The sequence below is a fragment of the Anabrus simplex genome, chromosome 1 (genome assembly GCF_040414725.1).
Source record: "Anabrus simplex isolate iqAnaSimp1 chromosome 1, ASM4041472v1, whole genome shotgun sequence".
In the NCBI taxonomy this organism is placed as follows: Eukaryota; Metazoa; Arthropoda; class Insecta; order Orthoptera; family Tettigoniidae; genus Anabrus; species Anabrus simplex.
This window is the reverse complement of record NC_090265.1, coordinates 1,721,527,071-1,721,533,766: the sequence shown is the minus strand read 5'-3', so window position 1 is coordinate 1,721,533,766 and position 6,696 is coordinate 1,721,527,071. Positions and strand designations below refer to the sequence as shown.

The 6,696-nt window shown below is 36.7% G+C and overlaps 1 long non-coding RNA gene across 1 annotated transcript; it reads right to left on the bottom strand.

The window, feature by feature from the left end:
* Positions 1-504: 504 nt before the first annotated feature.
* Positions 505-6,011, bottom strand: LOC137502546 (uncharacterized). Its single transcript, XR_011018818.1, has 3 exons — positions 5,978-6,011; positions 4,538-4,644; positions 505-615 (listed from the first exon to the last, which is right to left on the bottom strand). It is a non-coding gene; the product is annotated as an uncharacterized lncRNA (long non-coding RNA).
* Between the last annotated feature and the right edge of the window lie 685 nt (positions 6,012-6,696).

The following is a 6,696-nucleotide window of genomic DNA, read 5'->3' as shown; positions in this document are numbered from 1 at the left end:
CACAAAACCAAAGAAACTAAGTATGTATTAAAAATTCAACATAGTTAATTAATCATACGAATCATTATTTTCAAATTTTTGCTCTATTTTTTTTTTTCGCCAGTGGCTTCTACGTCGCACTAACACAGGTAGGTCTTATGGTGACGATGGGAGAGGAAAGGCCTAGGAGTTGGAAGGAATCAGCTGTTGCCTAAATTAAGGTACAGCCCCAGCATTTTCCTGGTGTGAAAATGGGAAACCACAGAAAACCATCTTCAGGGCTGCCAACAGTGGGATTCGAACCCATTATCTCCTGGATGCAAGCTCACAGCCGCATGCTTAAACTGCACGGATTTACAAATTCATGGTGAATGGACTTCATATTATAGTTACTGCTTGACATGTATTTTTTATTGTCATTTGTCTTGACATATCTAACCATAATGAAATTCAAATTATCAAGTTTAGGCTGTTTTCTCCACTACAACAATGTAAATGAACATCCATATTATCCAAAATTTTCTTCTGGGCTTGTGAATAAATTGCACAATTCTTGCTGGCTGCAAGTCTGGGTATATTCTTCGCTTACTGCACAGTACTTGGAGCAATTGAAACTCCTGCACTGCCTATCTTACACTGCAAAGAAAATAACAGAGGATTATTATTACCATTTTTTTTCTAGATAATAAATTATTGTTCCTCTTCATTGTATAATAGACAGCAGCAGTCGCATCATGGGATGTTATGAAGTGTTGTTCATCTAACACAATTTATTTAGCATGAACCAAGAACACTGTGGCACCTTAGATAATAAACAGCTGTGTCAAAATTCTGAGCAATAAAGCAACTTAACATTTAGGCCTACATTGTGTCCATGGTCCAAGATTTACAATTGCCACAATAATAACATATATAAGGTATTCTTATTAAGAAATATTAAAATAGAAAAATTGTAATTGTTCTAAAAAATTCAAATAAGACATTGGTGGTAGTGTTGTTTTAGTGACCATTGTTTTAAGAAGTACAATATATTTGGAACATGGTAAGCAATAGCATTACAAATGCCAAGACCGAAATATAGAGATTATCACTTCAGAACTTTCAGAGAGATACATTGTTGGTCAGCAAACATTACCCAAGCAGCAGCTGCAAGGTGCTTCCATCTTACGGCAGTTAAACCAAGATCCATCTTGCCATTTCAAATTTCCAGTTTGTATAATATAACTATTTATAATAGTTTATTTAAATCTGCCTTGATCAATACACTCATTAAATGAAAGAAACATTATTAATTAAACCATACATGTTTCGGGAAATCTCAACCATTCCCTTCATCAGTGGTTAGATCAAAGAATAACACAATATGACACAATCTTTTGTTTTACAATTTGAAGGAGTATTGTGTCCCAATACATCATATCAAAGAGTAAAGAGAACTTATGAAATATTATAAAAATGATCAATACATACAATTTTGGTTGAACTGAATGAGAACACTACACAAATTTAGGATCTTCAAGTTTTTCTTCTTTTCTTCTTCTTTTTGTTCCTCAAATGATTGTATGCTAGCCTAAACAGTGGGTTATCTTCTGTACTTTTCTCATTTAAACTTGATTCAGAATTACATTTTTGTGTAAGGTAAATTTCTAAATTTTCCAAAACATTAATCAGTTTTCCCTTTTTGGTCGAATGTAATAATTTCATGTCATTGGAAATGTCTGTAAACTTATGATTCATTTCAACCATGTGTTCTCCCATTGCCGAATATCTTTTATGTTTGACCGCAATACGTGTTCTTTGTACCTTATAGCCAAACTTCTTCCGGACTGTCCTATGTATCATTGTTTACATGTTTGGCATGTTAATTTGTAAATTCCTGATTTATTAAATATACATTTATTCTCTATTTTATCTGAATTGAAAATTATCTTATTAGTATTATTATCCATTTTGTATGTGACATTGATGTTCTTTTTCCTGAAAATTTTAGCCAGTTGATAAGAGTGCTTATTTCGAAAGGTTAGAACTACGAATTTCTTTTTCTCTTTTCGCAAAGGTGTTCCAAATGCCATCTGTTTTGCAATAATGAACCAAATGATATCATTGACTTTAATCAGTTTTGTTGTCCACATGTAATTGTACTAATTTCAAGACTATTTCTCATGGATGTGACAAGTCATGCTTTTGAAGAGGAAAGAAGAAATGAACCAGAATTTGTACGCTGAGCCTTTTCGACAGTATTCACCATAGTGGAGTTAGCCTGGCAATGGGAGCTTTCTGTACTAGCCCCATTCCCAGCCTACTCACTGAAGCGGGAGTTCCATCTTTACGAATAAGGAGGCAGCAGTTACTCCGCAGGTACACTGCCAAAATTCGTGAAATGCCGCTACATCCAGGCTATCAGTGCATCTATCGTACCCAATTCTTACCAGAGGTGTAAAGACTGGCCGAATACCGGTTGGGTCTCGAATTGATCGCTTGTGTCATGATTTGAATATCGATATCGGTGGCTGTGTTGATCAAACTTCTAGCGTGTACCTCCGTGGTTTGTTCTGCGACCAGATATATGTCTAGATCTGCTCTGTGGACCCTAGGTGAACACAGATTGCTCCATTTATCAGAGGTATTTCCAGGACATATCCAGACATCCAGACATATCTTCACGGATGGTTCTAAAATCGGAGATAATGTTGGTTGCTTTTTCATCATTGATGATATAAGCATGAAGATCTCACTTCCTAGAGCATGTAGCATGTATACTGCAGAGCTTTACGCCATTTTAGAGGCTCTGCAGTTTGCACTGCGTGACGAAAGAAGCCACTTTCTTATGTGTACTGATTTGTTAAGCTCTCTGCAGTCTATTGAAATCTGTTCCTGCAACACCCACTGGTACAGCAGATTCATGACCTTCTAGCCAGGTTAAGTGATGCTGACACCAGAATCACTTTCGCGTGGCTTCCAACCAGCTGAGAACAATAACCGTGTGGCGGTCCTCTTTTCGACCCTCACAGAGAGAGGCTATAGTACAATGTAGGCTGAGGATAGGTCATTTACGATCTACGCACTCTTATCTCCTAAAGAGGGAAGACCCCCCCAGTGTGTTCTTGTGGTGCCGACTTCACTGTGGCCCACATCCTCACAGAGTGCGCTGATCTCTCTGGTCTAAGACGGAGCCTCGACCTGCAGGAAACACTCGAACGCATATTAGACGATGACGCGACTCCTGCTGTTCTCGTCATCTGCTTTATGTACGACAGTGGACTAATCAAGGGTATATAAATTACAAGAGTACTGTTACTCAGGAAATGCAGGTTCCCTTTTAATTCATTAGTAATTTTTCGGCCTAATTCAATAAATTTTTTGTTTTATTTTGTACTTTGTTTCCAAATTCCTTTGTTGTATAAATAATTTTGTTTTTATTTTTATTTTAAATTTCTTTTCTACTGATTTGTTCAGGGAGGATGATTACCTCATTGTACTTCCTCTTAAAACAAAAATCACCACCGCCAACACCTTTCCTGACAAGGTTAGTAATGAACGTTAATCAATTCTTTGTCTGGAAATGTGCAACAATAACCCAGAGGCTGAAAATGAACCAAGATGTAAATTTTTAAAAGTACAATGCTCTGCAAAGTGATGCTCAAGTTTTTTTATTACATCTATGGTGAAACAGGTGCCAATTAAACAGAAATGAAATGCTTTTTATGAAAGGATGAACATCTCGAGAATATGCTCAATAGCTGGATTTCTCCTCAAAATGTAAACACATCACTACAAATGGTGACCTCTGATAATATGTCTGATAAATGAGGATGGAAATGTGGTCACAATAAGATTGATCATGAGAGAGTCCAGGAAGTGGTAAATTAAATAATTGAAATTCCAAGATTCAAATCCAACTGCTGTCGAAATGTGTCTAACAAGGAATTTGTTGACAGTCACGTAACTATACCAATTATGTACGATAAATAAATTTGGAAGTTAACAATCCAGTGAGTGTGTCGAAGTATAAAGCCATTTTCTACAAGTACTTCAACATCAAAAGGAAAGCGTTGAAAAAAGGACAGTTGTAATTGTTGCTATTATGTCCATGCAAAAATGAAATCAGTGAATGATCCAACTTGCAAAGAAGTATTGCATTTAGAGCATCAAGATCACTTAAAGGTAACATGTCATGTTCAAACAAAGATGAAGCAAGATATGAAAAGGGAGAAAGAAGTTGAGGAATTGGAAATGATAACATTTGATCTTGAGAAGACACTCTGTTGCTGAAAATCTCAACCAACATTGCATTTGGTAAAATGCGGCAGGTGTGGGTGTATAAGTGTGGAGTTCTCTGTGGTGCAACCGGAAAAAGGTTTTGCTTTCTTGGGTCGAAGACACCACAAGTTGTGATGCCAAAGAAGTAGGTTTGTGTCAGAAGAAGTATATTAAAAACAATGTTAAAGACAACATTACTGATCTAGTTTTGTGGGCAGATTTTATGCAAAGGCCGAAACTTTAACATCAAACTAACCTTGATGCTGAAGGCTGTTATGGAAAATAATCCAAATCTTACCTCATTTTCTTTAAGGCTCCTGATTCCAAGGTATATATATATTTCTTTCAAATGATGCCAATTGCAATGATGTTGAGCAGGCTTTTAAAATTGAGCATTGCTTGTACCTGTAGGGAAAAAGTCTTATTGTTGTAATTTTAAAGAACACCAGTGATTTATAAACATTAAGTTTGACACCTCAGGTAACAAGATTAATTGGAAGAAAAATCACAAAATAGTCTTGAAAAAGGAAGATCAATTCAATCTGTACCTAAACACAGACCATAATGATGATGCCTATGTAACTGTGGACCTACAGAAGAAACATCGTGGAAGGCCTTCTTTTATACTTCTTTATACTTTATGCTGTCTGCCTCATTGGCTGAATGGTCAGCGTACTGACCTTCGGTTCAGAGGGTCCCGGGTTCGATTCCCATCTGGGTTGGGTATTTTAACCTTCATTGGTTAATTCCAATGGCTTGGGCCTGGGTGTTTTTGCTGTCCCCAACAAGTCAGCAACTCACACACCTCACATAACACTATCCTCCACCACAATAACACGCAGTTACCTACATATGGCAGATGTCACCCACCCTAGAAATAGCCACACAAATTTAAATTGAAACTTTATGCTTCTTTTATACACTCTTTGAACTACTGGTGTGTAAAGGGAAAGCCATATATAGACCGAAACTTAAAGGTCTGAAATCTATGTTGCATTTGATTTCCTGTGATGCCAAAGCCTGCTTATTAGTCTCTTATTGCAGATGAAGAAGTTGTCGCTGACACTGAAGGACTTAACGGTGTAGTGGATATTGAAGAAGATGAAAATACTTAGCAAAAATTCTGAATAGTGTGCAAAGCAGGACACTTTATATGTTTCTTTTTACCTTTCCCCATACTGTATTTGTGAAGTATTCCCTGCATCACCTGACTCATTCCTCTACACTCCATTACACTTGTTCTGTGCTTACTTATTTTCATCTTGTACTCCATCCCCATGACTTTGTCCATACCATCCAACAATTTCTCCAGAACTTCTGCAGACTCTTATAAAATAACAAAAACAATATAATTGGCAAATCTCAGGGTTTTGATTGCCTCACCATGTTTTGTGATTCCCTTTCAAAATTCCTCATTGATTACATTTATCCTCTTTTTTCAAAGCCTTTGACTCTTATCACTACAGACTGATGTAGATAATTCTTTTTACTCAGTGCCTGATCCCAATCTCCTTTAGAATCTGCTAAAACAGCTGGGCAATTTCAGTGTTGTATTTCATATAATAATTCTTTGTTGATTTGAGATTTTTCTTGTGGAATTGATTTGTGGAAGGAATTTCCACAGGTCCAAAAATAGTCACTCAGAAAATTGAAGGCAGGCATTCTTCTCAACCTATAGATATAATCTACTGAAGAATTATATTTTGATAACAAGAAATATTAAATGTGACAAGCATACCTTCCTGTTTTAAGTGACTACACATGAAAATTTGATCCTCTCTGTGAAGTGTATGAACACTCCACAACCTGTGTGCACGACAGTTTGCAGCATTCTATGATGTCTTCAGCAGCAATGTAGATTCTACAGTACAGCTTCAAGTCACTCGTTGGCCAGCCTGAAATGAAGAAGTTGGTTTACCAGCCAACTGTAAACTAATATAATAGCAAATATCACCTACACAACATCTCCATCCATGGGCTCATGATCTCTGCTTGGGACACACTCCCTAAATTTCTCCTACAACTGTTGAATTCTCATGGACTCAACCGGATATGACTTCACGACATAGAATGCTTACCACCTATACTCCACAATTATTTATTTAGCATCTGATGAACTTTTCATAATACTATATACTACTAGCTGATGTACCCGTGCTTCACTACGGAATTCTACGTTGTATACAGAATTCTAGGTTACGTAGTGTACACGTTGTGAGCAAGATTGTCTTAAATTGTATAGCTCTTAACGTTACCCTAGAAGCGCGACGGGAGGTCACCAAACATCTTTTCTCATATGAAGACTGAGAGAATTTTCACTGTAATGGTAGACCAAATTTCATACCATCAGTCACAATTAGGTTATGATGTTTTCATTATAATGCCTTTTTACATCCTCAGAAAGACTGACTTGGTGGTTTTCCCAACTGAAATGAACATACAATGACATCTATAGGA